At 36.7% G+C, this 22,170-nt stretch overlaps 3 non-coding genes across 3 annotated transcripts; all 3 read right to left on the reverse strand.

The window, feature by feature from the left end:
- Window positions 1-12,212: 12,212 nt before the first annotated feature.
- Window positions 12,213-12,331, reverse strand: LOC127160674 (5S ribosomal RNA). Its single transcript, XR_007826818.1, has one exon. It is a non-coding gene; the product is annotated as a 5S ribosomal RNA (ribosomal RNA).
- A 6,855-nt stretch (window positions 12,332-19,186) lies between these two features.
- On the reverse strand, window positions 19,187-19,305 carry LOC127160675 (5S ribosomal RNA). The gene has a single exon (XR_007826819.1). It is a non-coding gene; the product is annotated as a 5S ribosomal RNA (ribosomal RNA).
- Window positions 19,306-20,648: 1,343 nt separating this feature from the next.
- LOC127160673 (5S ribosomal RNA) lies at window positions 20,649-20,767 on the reverse strand. The gene has a single exon (XR_007826817.1). It is a non-coding gene; the product is annotated as a 5S ribosomal RNA (ribosomal RNA).
- Between the last annotated feature and the right edge of the window lie 1,403 nt (window positions 20,768-22,170).

Consider the following 22,170-nt stretch of genomic DNA (forward strand, 5'->3'; position numbering starts at 1 on the left):
TAGGTTTTATATTTATTACAACATAAACCTATAAATTAGACAGTTCTGAACTGTAAAAAAGATGGTCATGAACCGTAAATATTAAAATGTAAACCCTGGAATTTGACGGGTATAAACAGTTTTTATAGTAACATAAATATGTTAATTAGACAGTTATAAATGGTAAAAAAATAAAATCTGTAAAATATACAGTATAGTGGGTGCAATCCTGTAAAACTAATAACTTTCCAACCATATTTTTGATGGTAAAGTTCTGGCAACCACAGCTGCCGTTTTTTTTACCGTAAAATTTACGTTTTATATTTTACAGTGTACTTAATTAGGTAATTACTCTGAATCATGGACACCTTAAAATAAAGTGTTACTGAAGTTTCCTATGCTCATCAAGACTGCATTTATTTGATCAAAAATACAGGAAAAAAACACTAATACTGAAAAATGTTATTGCAATATAAAATAGTGGTTTTCATTTTAATATACTTTAAAATATAAGTTAATCCTGTGATGCAAAAATGAATTTTTATCAGCTGTTAAGTGTCAACTCTTAAGTGTCACATGATCCTTCAGAAATCATTCTAATATACTCATTTATTAACAGTGCTGGAAACCAAGGATGTGTCAAAGTAATAAAAAGTGATAGCATAGATTTACATTGCTAAATTTATATTTTAAATAAAAGCTGTTCTATTTAACTTGTATTTAGAGCTGTCAGTTTAACACGTTGACTTAATTAATTAGTTATGAAGAAATAACTGGCATATCACAGGATATCACACGGGCAGCAAGAGCAATATGACAGGAGTGCTGATTTTGTCCCGATTTATCACGAGCTTAAATGTGATTTTATATAACAGTTCAGTAAATAAGAAGTTGATATTGTGCTGTATTTTAAACACAATATTATGTGTTTTTGCTCAATTTTGTAGAGAACATATTACCTTTGAAGCCATAGCAGAATTGTTGCGTCTCCGAGCAACACAGTGGTGTTTAGTTTCTAAATGAATCTGCATTTTAACGAATCGTGTGAATGACACAAGACATTTACCGCCACCTGCTGGCAGATTCAGTTTCTTATTTAGAGTATCATTTAATTAAAATTATTAGTAATAATAATAATAATAATAAAATAAGAACAATAACAATAAAAACATTAAATGCATAGTTCACCTATAAAATGTAAAATCTGTCATCATTTACTTACCCTCATGCCGTTTCAACCCTTTCCTTTGTGCAACATAAAAGAAGGTATTTTGAAGACTGTTGGTAATAAAGCTGTTTTGCTTATTAATGACTTACATCATATGAACAAACAATAGTTTACGTTAAGCCTCGCAGCCTAAATGTTTATGTGTAATAAATTCTATTTTGAAACAAATAAAATAAATTTTATTAAACAAATTATTTCTTACTGAAGCTACTTTTTGCAATGTCTGCTTGATACTTCACACAACAATGACTTTTAAAAAATTATTTTTTGGGAGTAATTACTAAATTTGTTGTGTGATTAATTTGGGATTAATTCATCAAAACATCATGTAATTAATTAGATTAAAAATTTTAATTGACTGACAGTCCTACTTGTAATTCATCAAAGAATCCCTAAAAAAAAAAAAAAAGAATGACAGGTCCCAAAAAATATGTGGCAGCACAAATGTTTCCAGCATTAATCATTTTAATTAGAGGTCGACCAATGTATCGGCACCGATAGTTGATTGGCAGAACTATCTGTTATTGGCAAAAATCCATGCCAATAGTTTTTCCGGGTTGGGTCCATTGCTGGAGCGGCTCAGAAATTCCTTATTATACAGCAAAGTCCCTATAGTCTGTGTTATACAGCACGAGAGCGGCCTCTAGTGGTGGAAATCACTGACAGCACGTGCAGTTTGTTTTGACACGTGACACTGTGAGCTGCACAGAGCGGGACACTGCAAAGGCGGATTTAAAACATTGACAACGAAACAGTGTGTACATTATACTGTAGTGCATGTTTTCATATCATTACTAAAAGATGAATTTGTTGACTAGATGCTGCATTAGTAGAGATAGGACAGCAGTATACTTTTGCCCATTTGGTGATCAAATAAAACTCTTGTAGACCGCCACTTGAATCGAATGCGACGCGTCCAGTGTGTGATACTGGATAGCTGTGAGTTCTTTTAGACGTGGTGCTGCACTTTTACCCATTGTGTGACTAACATATTTTTATATTTTGATTAGATAACCACAAATGTTCTAGAATATAAGCAGTTAAATTATGAAAGTACACAATATCCATACGTATGTATTTTCAATACTGTGGCCCTGTGTTTATCTACTGTGTAGATAATCCCAAACTAATCCCAAACTTTTTTGCGGTAGTGTATCTTTTTTTTTTTTTTTCACATACCATTTGTTTTTTTGAATAATGCAGACAGCCATCAGTTTCAGTACCTCTGCTGCCATTGGTATGTCTTCAATTTTGTGCCAGTGATTATGTAACCAAGCATTCTTTCTCTCATCCCAATCAATGTGCTTTAAAATGGACATTTCATCCATCATTAGTGCACAGAGCATCTCTTGTCCATTGGCCTGTTCTGCAAATGCTTTGATTTGAAGAGAGATTACTACTACATCACTAAATCTGAAATCTTTTCCAGTGTTGCTGTACCACCATCTTATTGTGGACAGGTGAGAAATGCCCGAGTTGAAGGTCTCTCTGATGTACTTGTGTGCCTTAGAATAGTAGGTTAGGTGTAAATGAATTGATGGCTGGGTGGTATTTTGTATGATAACATTTATCTCCCTGTTAACATTTATCTGTAGGATTTCTAGTGGCACGTGTTTTTTAAACAAAACTGAATAGGATTAAATAATATTAGAATGTTTTTTTTTTTTTTCTTTCTTTTTTGATGGTACCCTATGGATTCATTTTTGTGTTTTTTGTTGTGATCGCAGACTTCCACTGAGGGTCTTTTGACTGGCAAGGCAGTAGCTGTGCTCATTTGTTATAGCAGCCAGAAGAGAAGCATCACTTGTTTGTTCATGAGACCAAGCAAAAAACAATGAGGTTTTAAAGCGAGTGTTGTGACTAAATTGTTATGACAAACAAGCTGCAGCATTTTATAGATTGATAATTGCTCCATTACACAGCAAGCTTTTTACAATTTTGTTTTAAAATGTTCCCATATATGGTCTGCAGAGGACATATAATCTATTTAGATAAGTAATCATTTGACTACATTTCCATATGTTTAGTGAAGCTAAATATTATTTTTAACACAATACTCAGTCAGTAAAAAAATTTGGCCCAGATTTGGCGTGCATCTGGCACAGCTGGCATTCATCCGGCACTGGCATACAGCATGTGGGCCAAACATGGCCCGGGTTTGGCAGAGGTGGTACTGGTTTTAAGGCGGCACACAAAACATGGGCCAGATGTCAAATGTAGTATTTGGCCCAGATGTCAGATATAGATATGTGGGCCACATAAGTATGGCCGATCTTGACCCACATTTAAAATCCATTTAAAATATTTTTGAGTAAAATCCCAATGTGTAAATACAATAAACTAACATGTCACTACTGAAAAAGTCAGTCATTGTCTTATGTACGTTTTTCTAGATTTAATCGTCTTTGGCAGATGGTGCAAATTAGGATTGTAACCGCAATTTTGATGGTATTTGTGGTTGGAGCAAATGTCTGTAAAACTATATTAAATAACAGTTAAAATGATACATTTTTGTTTGACCAATATTTTGGAATTTCATTAGTGGCGTATGTCATGTTGAAATTGCGTAAATGCTTGAAAAGGGGGCAAGTTTCTACTTCACTTTGAATGTACTATATTTGAAATAAACTAAACAATTTATAATTAGGCATCAATAATATAAAGTATACTATCATCATCAATACAGTCCAAATGTTACATGAGGATGAATTGGTGTGAAAAATTGGTATCACAAACAAAATGACCACAATAACCAGTATTATGATGGTATTGTTTTTCAAAAGTGCTGACAGTCAAATCATTTTCAATTTTATGTTGAAAATAAACAAACAACAAATCAAATTACTTTTTGTTTGCATAAACATAATCAGTGATGTGCACATTTTAAATGACAACATGACTAACAGTTTATCTAGCATATGAAATGTTCAAAAAATAATAATTATAGATTTTTTTTGTCTGCTCCATAGATGACTGTTATCAGGTTTTTTTTTTTTTTTTTTTTTTTTTTTTTGTTTTTTATCTGTAGAATTCACATTGTTTTGATTGATTGTTTTTCTTCATCCATTTAAAATGTACAATTGCATAGGAATTAGATTAAATTTTTGGCCTGACAACAACTGCACACAGAGAGGTTTCCTGGTAACCTCCATGGAGAAAAAAAAAAAAAAAAAAAAAAAAAAAAAAAAGGCAGCATTTTATGTAGGACTGGACGATTATGACCAAAATCAGCATCTCGATTAATTAAACATTTTACCTTGATTATGATTAATGAACAATTTATTTTGGTTCTGTTTTATATATATAAATTTTATTCCTTTGCAAAACAGTAACAATGGTGTTAGTTATTTTGTTCCAATTTCTTAAATCATTTTTAAGTCGTGTAGCATTTGTAAACAATGCAAAATTTGTTTTTGCTGTTACAACTGTATTGTCACAGACATTTTTATTTTTTGTTTTTTCAGAATGCAAACAGGCAAAAAAAAGCTTTTTCTGGTATTTCATTTTCATTATTGTCTATTAAAACATTTTAATAATCTGTGTTTTTTTGTTGTTGTTTTGTTTGTTTTTTTAGGAGGAAGAACAAAAGGCTTCAGTAAAGTCACGGTATGGAAAAGGTATGGAAGTACAATGATAGGGGCAATTCCAGAAGAAGGGCACTAAGACTAGTCAGTGAATTGTTTGACAATGAGCAGCATAGTGAGGGGAAGTGGAGGACAATTTGGAGTTAAGTGTTTGATGAATCAGACATGATGATTGGGAGGCCAAATCAGACATGGAAATTAGTGGAGATAGAAGAACCACACCCTAACCCTACCCCTTACCCTATAGTAAACATAACTCCACCCATTAGTTCACACAGAGGTGGAGCTGAACATCCAGAGAGGGGGAGCTGGAGACCATTCGGCTCTGCAGTGAGCAGTACTTGTGGAAATTAGTGATGAAGAAAGTGACCACCAGAATATTGAGGAGGATGTTGAGGATAAAGAAATACATGGAGAGACTGCAGCTTCTGTTGAGGACCAGTCTGATTTTGGAGAACCTTGTAGTCAGAGAGATAGTGATTTGCAGAGTTCACTAGCAGATTGGCCAATTGAATTCGGAATTTCACTAATTGCTTTGTCAGCACTTCTTACCATTCTCAAAGTCCATCATTCCTCTCTGCCTAAGGATGGAAGAACGTTGCTGAAAACAAAAACAAGCTACAGCATTACCAATATAGCTGGTGGTGTGTTCCACTATTGTGGAATTCTGAATTCAGTTTGGAAAATCCTTGATAAATTTTGGCATACTGTGGCAGACAAACAAGTCTTCAAACTACAGTTGAATTTTGATGGACTCCCACTCTTCAAGAGTACTGCTACACAGTTTTGGCCGATTCTTGGTTTGCTGCAAGGTCACACTAAGGCACCTGTGTTGATTGGACTCTTTTGTGGTACTTCAAAGCCAAATTCTTTGGCTGATTATCTTCATGATCTGGTTCAGGAGCTGAAAATGTTGAGAGATGGGTTTCTGTTCAAGCAGAAAACATTCTTTTTGCATGTTGCTTCTGTTATGTGCGATACTCTTGCCCAAGCCTTCATCAGAGGTGTGAAGTCACACACTGGATATCGTGGATGTGACAAGTGTCACCAAACAGATGTCTGGAAATCAAATCGAATGACATTTCCTGAGGTGAATGCAAAGCGCAGAACTGATGAGAGTTTTAGGCAAGGAACTGATGAAGAACACCACATCCTGCACTCACCTCTTGCAGACACTGGCATTGATATGGTCACTTGTTTCCCACACGATTACATGCATCTGGTTTGTCTGGGTGTAATGCGGCGTCTCTTAGACTTGTGGATGAGCACCATTGGTCCCTTGCACTGTGGCTTATCATCCATTCAAGCTTCCATGGTGTCAGATAGACTTCTTGCACTGAGAAGTTACATTCCAAATGAGTTTGCTTGAAGGCAGTGGCAGATCGATGTAGGTGGAAAGCAACAGAGCTACGCCAGTTCTTGTTATATACTGGTCCAGTTGTGCTGATTGATGTTCCACAGCCTCAAATCTATGACAACTTCATGCTTTTGTCTGTAGCTGTGTACATTTTGGCAAGTCCAAAATTTTGTAAGGAGATGAATGACCTTGCAAATATTCTGTTGCTTTCATTTGTTAAACACTTTAGCCAGCTTTATGGTGAAGAGTTTTTGGTTTACAATATTCATGGCCTGGATCGAAATTTGTTGCCACTCAAAGATCTCGGTTCTCTTCAGAACATGGAGGACAATCTGCGGAGTACTCCTGACCTCCATAAACAATTGGTATGACACTTGGTGTATTCCTCCATTCAGATAAACACAATTGGAGTTATATATATAAAAATTCCCTGTCTCTTCAAAGCTTTATAATTGTGGTGAGTAGTGGTCAACATGGAGTTTGGTTGGTTGAAGCCCAAAAAAGTGCATCCATCCATCCATCACTGTTGTAATCGTATGTAAAACTGTGATTAATTGTTGTATAGGGCTCACAGCGGATGCATTGTTCTGCATGTTTATAAATTTTATAGGTTTAATGGTGTATAAAATATAAAATAAAAGATTGTTACAGTAAAAAGTGCAGATCTGGATTTTGTTGGATTCGTAGCCAATTTAGTATGTGTATATATATATATATATATATATATATATATATATATATATATATATATAGTCAGTATAAAAACTATAGAAGTGTCAATGTGAGCACACAAGAAGTTTCTTAAGTGTTTTTTTTTTTTTTTTTTTTTTTTTTGAGAAAGTTGTTTGACCAGTTTAATCTGTAATAATCTTTGTATTTAGTGATTGAAGTTAAATATTAAACCAATGCTTAAAACTAATTACTAAATGATTTCAGGTAAACACACTGGCTCTTAAGGGTGGGATGGATGTTCAGGAGTGTGTTTGGAGAATCATGCATGGACTGTTTACGAACTCCTTGGCGAGGAAAGTTAATATGAGAGGAGTGAATGGAAAGATTGGCTTCCTACGCCTACAGATACGAGATGTTGTGATTGGTAAGTTGCCATTTATGCCCAATATATACTGTTATTCATACTTCTCATATTCAAAGTTATTTTAATTGAATTTTCAAGTTCTTAGTTGACTAGAAGAAGGCAAAAACAGGAAATGGGAAGAAGAGGGATGAAGAAAAGGGCAAATTTTTTTTCTCTCTTTACTTAAAGGAGAAGTTCACTTCCAGAGCAAAAATGTACAGATAATGTACGCACCCCCTTATCATCCAAGATGTTCATGTCTTTCTTTCTTTAGTCGATAAGAAATTATGTTTCTTGAAAACATTTCAGGAATGTTCTCCATATAGTGGACTTAAATGGTGCCCCAAAGTTTAAACTTCCAAAGTGGAAGTTCCATTTTAACCTCAAATGCTCATCTTGTCTCGTCTCTATGACGCGTAGTGTGTGTAATCTGGGTCAATACAGTTAGGGTATGTCAAGAAAACTAGACAAGAGCGTTTGAGGTTAAAAAGTATATAAATTGTTCATTTGTTTTGAAAATGACCGATCGTTTTGTTAGATAAGATGCTTCTTATATGGCTGGGATCGTTTAGAGCCATTTGAAGCTCTTTTAAATGTAAAGCTCTATACATTTAAACTGCATTTTGGAAGTTCAAACTTGGGGGCACCATTAAAGTCCATTATATGGAGATAATTCCTGATTTTTTTTTTTTTTTTTCCCTCCAGAAACATAATTTCTTATCGACTGAAGAAAGAAAGACATGAACATCTTGGATGACAAGGGGGTGAGTAAATTATCTGTACATTTTTGTTCTGGAAGTGAACTTTTCCTTTAAATGCTTAAAGCAGGAATGGAAAATAAATCTGGAACCAGTGTGGTTGAGCATAAATGCACTCTATAAGAGAAAAATGATGAGGGGCTGGGGGAAGGAACAAACAATTAAAACGGGAAGACAGGTAGACGGGAAAAGACAAACTAGAATGTTTGTCCAAAGGTCCTGGGTTCAGTTTTTGCTGTAATATTGTATTTTATCCAATAGCCACATTACCTGTTGATGCAAAAGTTAATTAAACATCATGTGTGCTTGCGTTTTTCAGCGGCTGTGAGGCGTAACCGTCTGACATCTGAGGCCACAGAAAAAGAAATTGATGCCACCATTAAAAGATGGATATATCTGGCCCCAGACAGAGACGGTGGCCGAAAAGAGAGGATGAAGAACAAAGTGCATGAGGAGAGTACGACTGGTTAGGAATGGATGTTCAAAAGCTCTGTCCAGAGTGCAACTTGTTCCTTGACAGAATCATGAATGTTTCAGAGTCATTTGAAGCGTGCTACTTGTTCCTGACCATAAACGTAGACGCTAAAGTGTTATGTGAAGTAAAACTTGTTGATGACTAGAAATACGGATGTTCAAGTGTTATGCAAAGTGTAAAACTTGTTAATGACCATAAACATGGATGTTCAAGTGTTATACATTGAGTACATCTTGTTCCTGACCATAAACATGGATGTTCAAGTGTTATACATTGAGTACATCTTGTTCCTGACCATAAACATGGATGTTCAAGTGTTAGGCAAAGCATGAAACTTGATGAACAGATACATGGATGATCAAGTGTTACATTCAAAGTGAAACGTCATGAACAAAAACATGGCACTGAACTTCTACTTGTTTTATTTTTGTTTTTATTTTTATTGCAAAACTGACAGGGGAGTGCCATTTTAGAGAGTTGTTTGTACAACTGTCAATGCTTTGATGTTAAACATGCTTAAATAAATACTTGTTCAGAATACTGTCGTTGTTGTGACTATTCATCTGGGAGGGGTGTGTATCAAGTGGCTTGGTTATGGTTTTGTTGAGGCTGACATGTGGAACCCATCTGGTCCAGCGTGTAAGACCAGAATAGGGCCAGCTATGGTCATACGGGTGGCTGAGATATGGATCTGTCATGGCCCATATTTTGGCTGCTAGGTTTATTTCACCTGTGAATCAGGCTCAGGTGTGGCTCAGTTTTGGGCTTTCTGATTAAAGACTGGTGTTGATATGGTTTACTTATGGTTGTGTTTTGGTTCCACTGTTACATTTTGATCTGGCCCAACACGGGGCCAGTTATGGGTAATTAACTTGGCTGAGACTTGGGCCAGTTATGGCCCATGTGTGGCCCTTGTCTGGAAACCAGACCTGGTCCACACTAGGACCGTAATTCATTGCAGTATGTGAGCCAAGCAAAAGCAGGTTTTGTGGGCCGGAGCTGGGCCAGATAAAATTTGCTATGTGGGAAGTTTTATTATTTGTCCTGTCCTTTCAAAGCATGTTAAGTGATTAGAGCAGAGACAAGAGTAGAACATGGCCTGAAGTTTTGGCTTCTGAGATTGTTTTTTTATTTATTTATTTTTGTACTTTTTTTTTCAGCATGACTTGGTTACAGTAGTTTAAAAAAAAACTTCAAAGGGCAGATAAAGACATTTTAAGCAGTCAAATTTAAATATAAACACTAAATCATATGGAATCTGACTTTAGTGACGTTTTTTTAAAGATCAGTGGTTTATTCAAATAATGATTGATTAGCTGGCAGGTAAGTAACAGTTTTAACAGAAATGTTGACTCAGTCTGAAACTGTTCGATGGTGTAGTAATGCAATAATAATTTTAATTTTTATAGCATCTTTCCATAGTTCAAGGATGCTTTACAATATACAAACAATAAAGAAAACATAACAGCAACACAGTAGATTAGAGCAAAAATATTAACGAGACAGAAGAAGAGGCATTACATAAACAAGATGGCACACAACAACAGATTCAAGCCCAAAAATAGAATATAGAACATTATTTAAGAATAATATTTGGAATACAAATACATTTTGACATTGCATTTTGAATTCAGAAGTATTGGTAATGCAAAAGACTGACCAGGGGACAGAATTCCAGAGTTAAGGTTCGTCAACACTAAATGCTAGATTACCAAAACGATAGGGAACCAAACTATGTAAAGATTTATGAGTAAGCAGTATTGTTTTGCACTTTATATGATAGGACACTGGTAACCAGTGGAGCTCAAACAGATGAGGGGTGAATGTGGACAGAATGCTTGGTGTGGGTGAGTTTTCTAACAGCAGAGTTTTGTTTACATTGCAATCGGCCAATGGAACTAAACATAAGGAACCAGCCCAACCTCATACACCTGCCTCCGGTTTAAAACCCCCTGCAATAAGCACAGACATATCCACCGTGGCCACAGTAAGTAATGTCCAGTCAAAAACCTAACACGACTTGTGCAGTGATGCCCAAGTGGCAGCCGCATGAAAATCTTGGAAATCTCCTGTCCTTATCTAAATCAGAGATTTGAACAAAACAGCTTGAACAAAAGCGCACTCTTGTCAAGTATGTACACTGTATTCGAATGCAACACCGCCTGGCACAAAATTTGATGCACAAGGGATGCACCAACAGTGCAAATCTCACCAAAACTAATCATTTTGACAGAATTCTGTGCTTTCGTCCATTGAAGCACTACTGGTGCACTGTCTGATGCGACTCAGTATATGCATACAGCCGAACGCGCAACCTTTCAAACTATACTTCACTGCACCGTTTAGGCGATGTAACCTCAGGGTATAAAGAATAAAGAAGGAAAAAGTTAATCTTCCAAAAAGAAGCAGCAATATCTTCTCAGGTAAAAGTTATTACAACTGTGTCTAGAGACAAGCTGGCTATCACACTGCTATGACCTTATCAGCCCGTTTGTATCTATTATTTGATTCGCTCTTGTCGCTTATGACAGAACAGCTAATCACGATGATCTTGTGTTTAGAAAAGATTATTTTATTTGCTTACATCAGAAACAGTGAACCTCTTTAAAAACTTGCTGTTGTTTTGGCTGTTTCTGCTGCGCAGATCGATCATTGTATGCCATTTAAGTACCGTGAGAGTGATTTGAAATCATAAGTAGCTGTCTGCTCTGCTCTCTATAGCTCTCAAAGTACTTTGATGTCATACAGTGATCGGTCTGCTCAGCCCAGTGGGCAATTGATATTATACTGACGTCAAATTGACATCAAACATTGACGTCAAAAAACATGTCAAAAATGTAAATCAAATTGACGTCAAAAACTTGACATCAAAAATTAATGTCAATGACTTCCACACATTTATGTCCTATTCTAGACAACCAAAATAATGACACAACAGTAATAAATATAAGAACTATTTTATTTATCGAGATACAATTCCAAAATACAAATGTGAACTGGATTTTATCTTGTGAAGGGACTACAGTATGTAAATGTAACAATGTAAATCAAAAGCATAAAAAAGGCCAATTAACAACATACTGTAGATAGACGATGTAGATACACTACCAGTCAAATGGTTTTGAATAGTAAGATTTTTAATGTTTTTTTAAATAATTTTTTCCTTCTGCTCACTAAGCCTGCATTTATTTGATCCAAGTACAGCAAACACAGTAACATTTTGAAATATTTGTACTATTTAAAATAGCTGTTTTCTCTTTGAATATATTTTAAAATGGAATTTATTTCTGATTTCAAAGCTGAATTTTTAGCATCATTACTCCAGTCTTAAGTGTCACATTATCCTTCAGAAATCATTCTAATGTTATGATTTACTGCTCAAAAACATTTTTTCAGGAGAGTGGCCCAACGGAGGCCTCTCCTCAGTGCAAGACACATGAAAGCCCTCATGGAGTTTGCTAAAAAACACCTGAAGGACTCCAAGATGGTGAGAAATAAGATTCTCTGGTCTGATGAGACCAAGATAAAACATTTTGGTCTTAATTCTAAGCGGTATGTGTGGAGAAAACCAGGCACTGCTCATCACCTGTCCAATACATTCCCAACAGTGAAGCATAGTGGTGGCAGCATCATGCTGTGGGGGTGTTTTTCAGCTGCAGGGACAGGACGACTGTTTGCAATCAAGGGAAAGATGAATGCGGCCAAGTACAGGGATATCCTGGATAAAAAACTTCTCCAGAGTGAAGAAAAGCCAAAAGCTTACAGCACCTGGTATTCCCAAGCGCTCTCCCATGCAAGTACTAACCAGGCCCAACCCTGCTTAGCTTCCGAGATCAGACGAGATCGGGCGCGCTCAGGGTGGTATGGCCGTAAGCGAGGTTTGCTGCAAAGTGTGGGCTATTTAAAGGTGAGCCCCCTGAAGGCCAGCATATTATATCAGTAGTGAAGAAAAGCCAAAAGCTTACAGCACCTGGTATTCCCAGGCGGTCTTCCATCAAAGTACTAACCAGGCCTGACCCTGCTTAGCTTCCGAGATCAGACGCACTTTTTTTTTTTTTTTTATTTATTTATTTTTTTTTTTTATTATTATTATTATTGAAGAAATTTCATAATACAATTTTCAAGCATGTGTATCACATTAGAGGTCTTAAAACATAAATGATTAAACACACATTAAGAATACTTCACATTGTCAGTAATAAAATAAGAAAAACACCTTAGAAGCAAAACTGATCAGATATATCAATGAAATTTCAACCAATAAAAAACATTAACAATACAATACAATACAGCTTTCCAGACAGATTGTTATTCACTCTCGGTTAGAAGCATCACAGCTCGTCATCCCGGGTTGGGAGATAAACAATTGTAACGGTGGTGGCCGCCAAAGCATAAAAAAACAACAACAACAACAACAACAACAACAACAACAACAACAACAACAACAACAAAAAAAAAAAGAATGAATTTTTAAAGTGAGTTTGTTCGGGCGCCAGCCAGAATTTACCCTGACAATTTTAAAATAACCCAGGACAGCAAAAAAGAAGAAGGAAAAAAAAAAAAAAAAAAAAAGAAAAAGAAACCACCTGTTACAATATTGAGACACAGAAATGGGGAAACTCCGTTCACATTCCACCAAGTATTTATTCTACAATGCAAAAAAAAAAAAAAAAGTCTTGTTTGAAAAGAAACAAAAAATAACAATGGTAATAATAAAAATAAAACAAAAACAAAAACAGTTCAACAGTTCAAATTTGAAATCCCCGTAGAATTTGCGTCACTATTTCAAGTTTCCGATTTGGCAGATTCGCATCCAATCATTCATAAAATGTCCATAGAGAAAAGAAAAAAAGGAGAAAAAGAAACATGGAATAAACATTAATTGCGCAATTCAAAGTCAATAATATTAAACAAATCAAAAGATCAAAAAGCAAAATAATTAATCAATCATGAAACACAAACACGTCGAATGTGCGGGAGTGAATGTAATGCGAGTGTGAGCGTGAGTGAATGAGTGCGTGTAATGGCGGCGTACAGGTACTGACCCGGTTTGCAGGAATGTAGGACGCTGGAGAGTGTAATGGCTGTCGTCAGACACCAGGACAGGAGGAATAAGCAGCCTTTACTTGTCTTGAAAACATCTTTGTTAAAATCCGACGATCTTGACGTGCAACGCACCAGTCATCGCTCACGGAAGCAACAGTTGGATAAGCGGCCATCTTTCCGTTTCACCCGGTAAATCCCCATCACTCTCGCACTACAAACCTTACTGATGACGCAATCTCCTCTCGGTTACGTCTTCCTTCACTTTTATATTACGTCCTTCCGCCGTTAATTGAAACACTCCACCCCAAAACACTCAAAGTGAAAGTGAAAGTAAAAAGAAAACAAACTAAACGATGTAGTGAGGCCAAGGTGTTTTTTCCTTATTATTATATTTATTATATATTTTTTTAATTTGTAATTTTTTTTTAATTATATATATTTTTTAAAATTGCCACACAGTATTTAACATCAAAAACTTTCTCCAAACACCTTTAAAAATTGCACATCTATTCCAGTCTCCTCTAAAATTACACATACTTCATTTGTAAAAACGTTGTAAAAAAACCCATTTGGTCTTCTTGCTTAAAATAATAAAACAGGCATTAAACATATTTTTTGACTTTTCTTTTAAAAACCTACCATAAATCCATTATCCATTTTTCCTTCTTTGCCACCACTCTTCTTTCCCATATAGCACTCTTGATTAACATTATCAAAAGGTTGATGACCATTTTGTTCTTGTTCTTCCTTTGTATTCCCAACATTAAAATCCTGCCCCAGTCCATCTCCTCTCCATCCTCCCCTTTCAACCTTAAAATCATATTCTTACATTTCTCGTTAAGATCATCCAGTTTTGTACAATGTAAAAACAGATGTAAAAAACTCTCCTCTTCCCCGTTACACACTTTACATACAGCACTTGATTCCATACCAATTTTGTTTAAAATAACATCAGTAAAAATCACTTTATGCCTAATTAGAAACTCAAAATTTTCAAGCTTTGTCTGTATCATTTTCCCTTTCATGTTTCCCCAAATATCACATTCCTTCACACCCTTATACTTATCCATCCAATAATTGTTGACCACCGTTTTTTTAAAGACACCCTCTCTAAAAACATTGTAAAAACCTTTCACCTGACATTTATTAAAATCATATTGTTTCCCCCCCAATCGTACATATATTTCATTTTGTTGTGCTCCCTCCTCCTTATTTTCAATTGTCTCTATCCATTCTTTCGGTATCGCTCTCTTGATCATTTCATATTTATTTGTTACTTCCTGTCTGCTGTACTCCTCCTTTACTTCCTCCATTGCGTCTATAACTACTTGTACGGGTAAAAATCCTTCTTTAACTTCATATAAAATGTCTCTCACTTTTAAAATTCCCGCCTCCCACCATTTCTTAAAAAACAACTCCCTCCCCTGATTTAAAAAAAGAGGCTGATTTAAAATGTTTTCCCTACCCCTCAGAATAAAATGCACACTTGATAAAAACTTCCCCCATGCTCCCAGCAGTACCCTATAAAAATCCGGCATCCTCTCAGTCATCCATAATTTAGTCTTCATCAATAAAATATTCCATCGCAGATTAAATTTACTGCCTTTATTTAAAAAGTACACCATTGTTCTCTTCCATCCTGCTGTGTGTGATTTGTCTAAAAACTTTTTTACCAATTTAACCCTTAGCGCGTTCTTTCTTTGTTCGATGTCAATTAACCCCATTCCTCCCTTCTCTCCCTCCCCTATTAAAGTGTTGTGTGCTATTCTTGGGGGCTTCCCATCCCATAAAAACTCAGAAAAACATTTCTTCAGCCTCTTTTCCGCCCATAATGGCATAGGGTTTACATATAAAATGTACCATAATTTTGACACCATTAAAACATTAATAATTAAGACTTTCCCCTTCAAAGTCAGCGTTCTTAATTTCCAAAAATTCTCCTTTCAATCCCCCCTATCACTTCCTCCCACATAGTTTCCCCTGCCTTTCTCTCATCCCCCCCCATATGTACCCCTAAAATCTTTATGTCCCTTGTTTCCTTGAAGTTAAAATGCTCTGTTAAAACCTGTGCCCCTCCAAACCTCATATACACCGTCTTCTCTTCATTCACTTTTGCCCCTGATCCTCTACAATAAATCTGTACAATCTCCATAGCTTTTTTAACACTTTCCACATCTTTTAACATTAATGTTGTATCGTCTGCATATTGAAAAATTTTGCTCTCTTCTCCCTCCAACCGTATCCTTTTTATATCCTTTCCCTGCTCCATTGCCAGCCCTAACGGCTCTGCTACTATAGTAGAGCTGACAATGGGCATCCTTGTCTTATGGATCTTGTTAATTTAAAAGCTCGTGTTAAAAACCCGTTGCACTTTATCTTTGTCATAGCTCCCTTGTATAGAATTTTCACCCATTTTATAAAATTCTCACCAAACCCAAATCCCTTTAAGATATCACATAAAAACTGGTGCTCAACTCTGTCAAACGCTTTTTCAAAATCCAAGCTCATAATAAAACCATTCATATTTTCCTCATTAATATATCTTATTGCATCTTTTATACTTATAGTTGTGTCTGCTATATCCCTTCCCTTCACTCCATATACTTGGTTAGTCTTTATTATTTTCGGCATAACTTCTTTTAATCTGTTTGCTAAAATCTTTGATAATATTTTTAAATCTGTATTCAACATTGATTGGTCTGAAATTTTTTAGGTCTGTTTTATCTCCCTTTTTCTTATAAATTAATCTCATTAACCCCATCCCCATTCTAGTGCTTAATTCCCCTTTACTAAAAACATCATCATAAACCTTCTTTAAAATATCGATTAAAACCTCTTTAAAAGCTATATAAAATTCACTCCCTAAGCCATCGATCCCTGGACTTTTTTTCCTATTTAGCTCACCAATCGCTCTTTCTATTTCTTCTTTCCTTATCTCCATTTCACATTCCTTTTTATCCTCCTCCCCTACCTTCGCTTTTAACTGTCTCAATAATTCCTGCTTTTCCTCCTCTCACACCCCCTCAGCACTAAACAATCCCTCATAGTATTCTTTCACTACATATAAAATTCCCTCATTGTCCTCTACCACCACCCCATCTTTCCTTCTTATCTCCTTAATCATCCCCGCCTTCGCTCTACTTCTTTCTAAATTAAAGAAAAATTTAGTGCATTTTTCACCCTCCACTGTGTATTTCGCCTTGCTTCTTAGCCTCGCCCCCTCATATTTCCCCTCCTCCATCTCCTTCAACCTGCCTTCTAATTCTTTTATTTTTTGTATATCTTTATCACATTTATTTAGTTCTTCTTCTAATTTTCCTTTGATTTCTCTCTCATTATACCTCTTGCTTTTTTGTATTAATTTACAGTATTTTATCGTAAATTTTTTTATTAAAAACTTCACATTCTCCCACCGTATTCTGATATCTTCTGCATGCATCCCATTTCCTTTTTCTTTTTCAATAACCTCCTTAATACTTAGAACGTAATCTTCATTTTTTAAAATCTCTGTGTTTAAGACCCATACCCCTGGCCCTCTTTTCAGTAACCCCTCATCTATTTTAATAAAAACTAGCTTATGGTCACTCAGACTTGTTTTTTCATACTTAATATCCCAGATAAACTCAATATTCCTTGTACATAAAATATAAAATAAAATCAATTCTTGATCTACAAATAAAGTTCCCCACCAACTGTCTTCTTGAGAATTCTTTCTTTTTCTCATTTCTTTCTCTCCACACATCAATGCAATTATTTTCCTCCATTAACAGTTTCAGCTCCTTTCTACCCATATCCGACTTAAAAACCATTCCCTTCCCCATATCCAATTTACTAAAGACTGTATTAAAATCCCCCAATAAGATTACCTCTTTATGCTTCTTTAAAAAAACCCTCAATACATTAAAAAAACTCCTTCTTTTCTTTCTCTTCTGTTGGTGCATGTACATTAATTATTATCACTGTCTTCTCATCATACTTCATTTCAATAGCCATACACTTCCCCTCACCGTCCTTATATATTATTTTACCAAAGATCCCTCTATTTTCTTTCATTAGAAAAGCAACCCCTCTCCCCATTCTCCCATGACCGTTACTATATAGAATCTCCCCTCCCCATCTTTCCCTTATCTTATTCATAAAATCATCTCTCCAATTCGTTTCTTGTAGTAAAATCAGGTCTTCCCCTTTACACATTTCCACCACCTTTTCAAATTTTCTAACATCCAAAAGTCCCCTCGCATTAAAAGTGACAGTCTTTAAAAGCATTAGACATATAAAAACATTTAAAGTACCCATAAAATTAGTTCATGTCCTCCAACCCTGTCAAGACTTCAAATTTGTTCTTGCTTTCAATCTCGGTTTCCTTCAACGCCTTCTTTCTTGCAGTCTCTATGTTTGGTAAAAACTTTAGAGATCTCCTTCGCTTCGGTACCTTTGTCTGTGCTTCTTCTTTTTTTCCCTCTTGTTCCTTTTCCTCTCCCAGTTCTTTGCTCCTCTGCTCCTCTTCCTCCCCATTGTCCCAACCCTCTGGTAGACCTTCCAAATTCACCATCTGCGAGCATAAATTAGTTTTCTGCTGTGCCTCGCTCAAATCCTCATCTCTTTGTTCCTTCCTCTCCGCGATATTTAAAATACTTTGCAAACTGTCTGTTAAAACCATTTGTGTCCATTCTTCACCCTCATTACGTGTTTCCATTCTTTGTTCATTACATTTATCCCTCTGTTACGTCCCTGTTTCTTCTCGTATGTTAAGTTCCTCTTCCCGTTGTTCGCTGTCTCCCCCATGCATCTGCCCGCTCACCTGCCGTTCTCCTCCGCTCTCCATCCAACATTCACATTTATCCAATGCCAGTTCGCAATCCGGGCACATCACAGCATTGCAGTTTCTTGCAAAATGGCCCCTCTCCCCACATTTAAAGCACGTAAAGGCAGGGCAATCTTTAACCACATGATCCGGGCTCATGCACAGTCGACAGGTTTTAACCTGGTGACTGTGCATCACCCGGAAATATTGTGGATCCTCCGCCGTTTCAATTTTTGTGCTGTACGGGAGAGAGGGCACCTCCCTCGGAAACCGTGTTTTGACGAATCTCGTCCCATCTCCAATGTCACTTCATATTCCTTATTCTGTTTAGGTCTTACCGCCAATATTTTGCCTTCCCCAATCCGATCCGAAATTGCCTTGATAATATCCATCGCTCTTAAATCCGTCACTCCTTCCACATCAATTGTAACCGTCACTTCTCTCAAATATTCCCTCTCTTTCCTTGCCTCTTTATCCATTCGAAATCTTTCTCGTTGCCGTTGTCCTTGTCCATTGTCGTTTCCTTGCCGCGTTTCGTCCGCCATATCCAGTTCCTTTGCCGTTTTATCCGTCCGTAAAAAAAAAAAAAACTCACACCCAAACACTTCCCCCAAACAGCAATCGCTGCTGGGAGGAATAAACTACACAAAATAAATGAAAAACTATACAAAAAACACTAATACTTAACAAATAAAACGAAAATAAACACAGAATGAGGGAGAGCCTTTCTCTCCAAACTGCAGCCACACACTTCCTGTTTCTCTCTAGCGCCTCAGGTGGGGGTATGGCCGCAAGCGAGGTTTGCTGCAAAGTGTGGGCTATTTAAAGGTGAGCCCCCCTGAAGGCCAGCATATTATATCAGTAGTGAAGAAAAGCCAAAAGCTTACAGCACCTGGTATTCCCAGGCGCTCTCCCATCCAAGTACTAACCAGGCCCGACCCTGCTTAGCTTCCGAGATCAGACGAGATCGAGCGCGCTCAGGGTGGTATGGCCATAAGCGAGGTTTCATTATATTCCACTATGTCCAAATCAGCTTGCAAATTTTTAGTCAAGTCCGTCTGTTTCCACGCTTCCCCATCCTCCTGTGATTGCGCTTTCTGCTCATTATCGTCCTTGTGATGTTCAGTGTCTTTATTCCCTGCTTCTTCCTCATCTCTTATTGTCGTTGTGTTCTCCTCTCGCTGCTCATTGTCTCGTTCATGCATCTGCCCGTCCACCCGCTGCTCATCCTCCTCCTCACTCCCAATTCCACACTCACATTTATTTAAAACCAAATTGCAATCCGGGCACGTCACTGCATTACACTCTCTCGCGAAGTGCCCCCTCCCCTCACATTTAAAGCACTTGAAATCGGGTCTTTAACCACATGGTCCGGGCTCATGCACAGCCGACAGGTCTTCACCTGATGGTTGTGCATCACCCGGAAATACTGCGGACCTTCTGCCGTTTCAAATTTTGTGCTATACGGGAGGGATGCAACTTCTTTTGGGAACCGCGTTCTCACAAACCTCGTCCCGTCCTCAATGCTGGTGCCCGGATAAACCCTTCTTTTAATTTTCGAAATTGGGAAAACTCCCCATCCTTCCAGTTTATTTAAAATTTCCTCGTCAACAATGTAAACGGGCAGATGCATGAAGGAGACAACGTAATCTCTGTTTTGCAGTCTTTTTACCTCACAGTTCTTGCCATTTATCATCAACCCATCAATTAAAAGTTCTGTGTCATCCTCGTGTTCAAGTGTTATTTCATATTCCTTCATTTGTTTGGGTCTTACTGCTAAAATCCTTCCGTCGCCGATCCGCTCCACCACTGCCTTAATAATATCCACAGCCCTTGCATCCTTTACCTGTCCCACGTCCACAGTCACAGTTGCTTCTTTTAAATATACTCTGTTTCCACTCTCCTTCCTCGCTTCCTTTTGCTTATCTTTCCCATCTCGTTGTCGTTGAGCCAGTCCATTATCATTCCCACACCGTGTGCCGTCCGCCATTTCCGTGTCAGTCATCCTTGAGCCGTCCGTTATAACAAAAACAAAACAAAAAACAAAAAAATCTCCCCCCAAAACAGCACAAGCTGCTGGGAGGAAAGACAAAAATACTCAAACAAACAAACACTGAAGAAACAAAGACGTATTCCAACAAAATCACGGACAAAAAACAAAACAAAAATTTAGGTGAGCCTTTCTCACCCACTGCAGCCAAACACTTCCTGCACACCAGTAACTCACTAGCGCCCTCAGGGTGGTATGGCCGTTAGTGAGAGCTGTTGTAAAGAGTTGCCTATTTAAAGGTCAGCGCCCCTGAAGGCCAGCGTATTATATCAGTAGTGAAGAAAAGCAAAAAAGCTTACAGCACCTGATATTCCCAGGCGGTCTCCCATCCAAGTACTAACCAGGCCCGACCCTGCTTAGCTTCCGAGATCAGACGAGATCGGGCGCGCTCAGGGTGGTATGGCCGTAAGCGAGGTTTGTTGCAAAGTGTGGGCTATTTAAAGGTCATCGAGTGTATCAGATCAGTAGTGAAGAAAAGCCAAAAGCTTACAGCACCTGGTATTCCCAGGCGGTCTCCCATCCAAGTACTAACCAGGCCCGACCCTGCTTAGCTTCCGAGATCAGACGAGACCGGGCGCGCTTTTTTTTTTTTTTTTTTTTTTTTTTATTAAGAAATCTCAATCAATAAAATACAATAGAAAAAAGAAAAAAAAGTTACAAAAAGAAGTACAATTCTCTTCTACAGTCACCTTTACATCCAAAACCTTTACCATACATTATACATACAGTCATTAAAGCTTACAGCACCTGGAATTCCCAGGCGGTCTCCCATTTTTACAAGAATTTAACATTGTTGCTGGGAAAACATTTATAAAAATCACATGACACAAGCATCTTTTTAACACAATCATAACAACAAATAGTAGCCCAAAAGCTAAACCAACAAAAGTTCATCTTCCCCTGGCATGTAAAAGTGCTTTTTTTTTAAGATACATATGACATCTTTTGTGAAAATTTTATAAAAATCCCCCATCTTATTTTCTGATTTAAAATAACTGTACAGCATTTAGACATGATCTTCTACCATCCATTTAAAAAGAAACCATAGGTTTAAAACAAAATCTCTGTTTTTGGCTATATTCCTTCTTTTCCATATTGCTTTTTTTGCCACAATTAAAAACAAATTAATGAGTTTCTTGTTTAGTTTATTCTCTGCCATTCCCAACATAAACATTCTACTCCAATTAAAATCCTCCTCGTTACCTCTTAAATCTTTGATTAGTTTCTTAAATTCATTAAAAAATGGGCTCAACTTTTCACAGAATAAAAACAAATGTAAAATTCCCTCATCTTCTGTTTTACAAACTTTGCATTGAGCATTTGTTTCTTTCTGCATAGCACACAATCTCATTTCCGTAAAAAACACATTTTGTCTAATAAAATAATCAAAATATTTTAGATTTACATCCAACCATTTCCATGCCGTATGGCTCCAGATATCTTTTTCTTCAATTTCGTTAAAATGCCTTATCCAGAATTGATTGGCAACAGGTTTTTTAAAAATTCTTTTCATAAAAAAACCATAGAACATTTTAACAGTACCCAAATTAAAATTCACCAACTTGTCTTTACATTTTAAAAACACATTCATTTTGTTTTCCTTTTCTTCCCTCTTGTTAAGATCATCCAGCCATTCTCCTGGGATTGCTTTTTTCGCCTCTTCGTATTGTCTTTTTAAAACCATTACATTAAAATCCTCCTTCCCCTCCTCCATCGCATCTATAATCACTTGAAGCGGCAAAAATCCCTCTTTATATTCCCATAAAACATCCCTTACCTTCACAATCCCCACTTGCAACCACTTCTTAAAATAG

This window comes from Labeo rohita, unplaced genomic scaffold (assembly GCF_022985175.1).
Source record: "Labeo rohita strain BAU-BD-2019 unplaced genomic scaffold, IGBB_LRoh.1.0 scaffold_423, whole genome shotgun sequence".
NCBI lineage: Eukaryota > Metazoa > Chordata > Actinopteri > Cypriniformes > Cyprinidae > Labeo > Labeo rohita.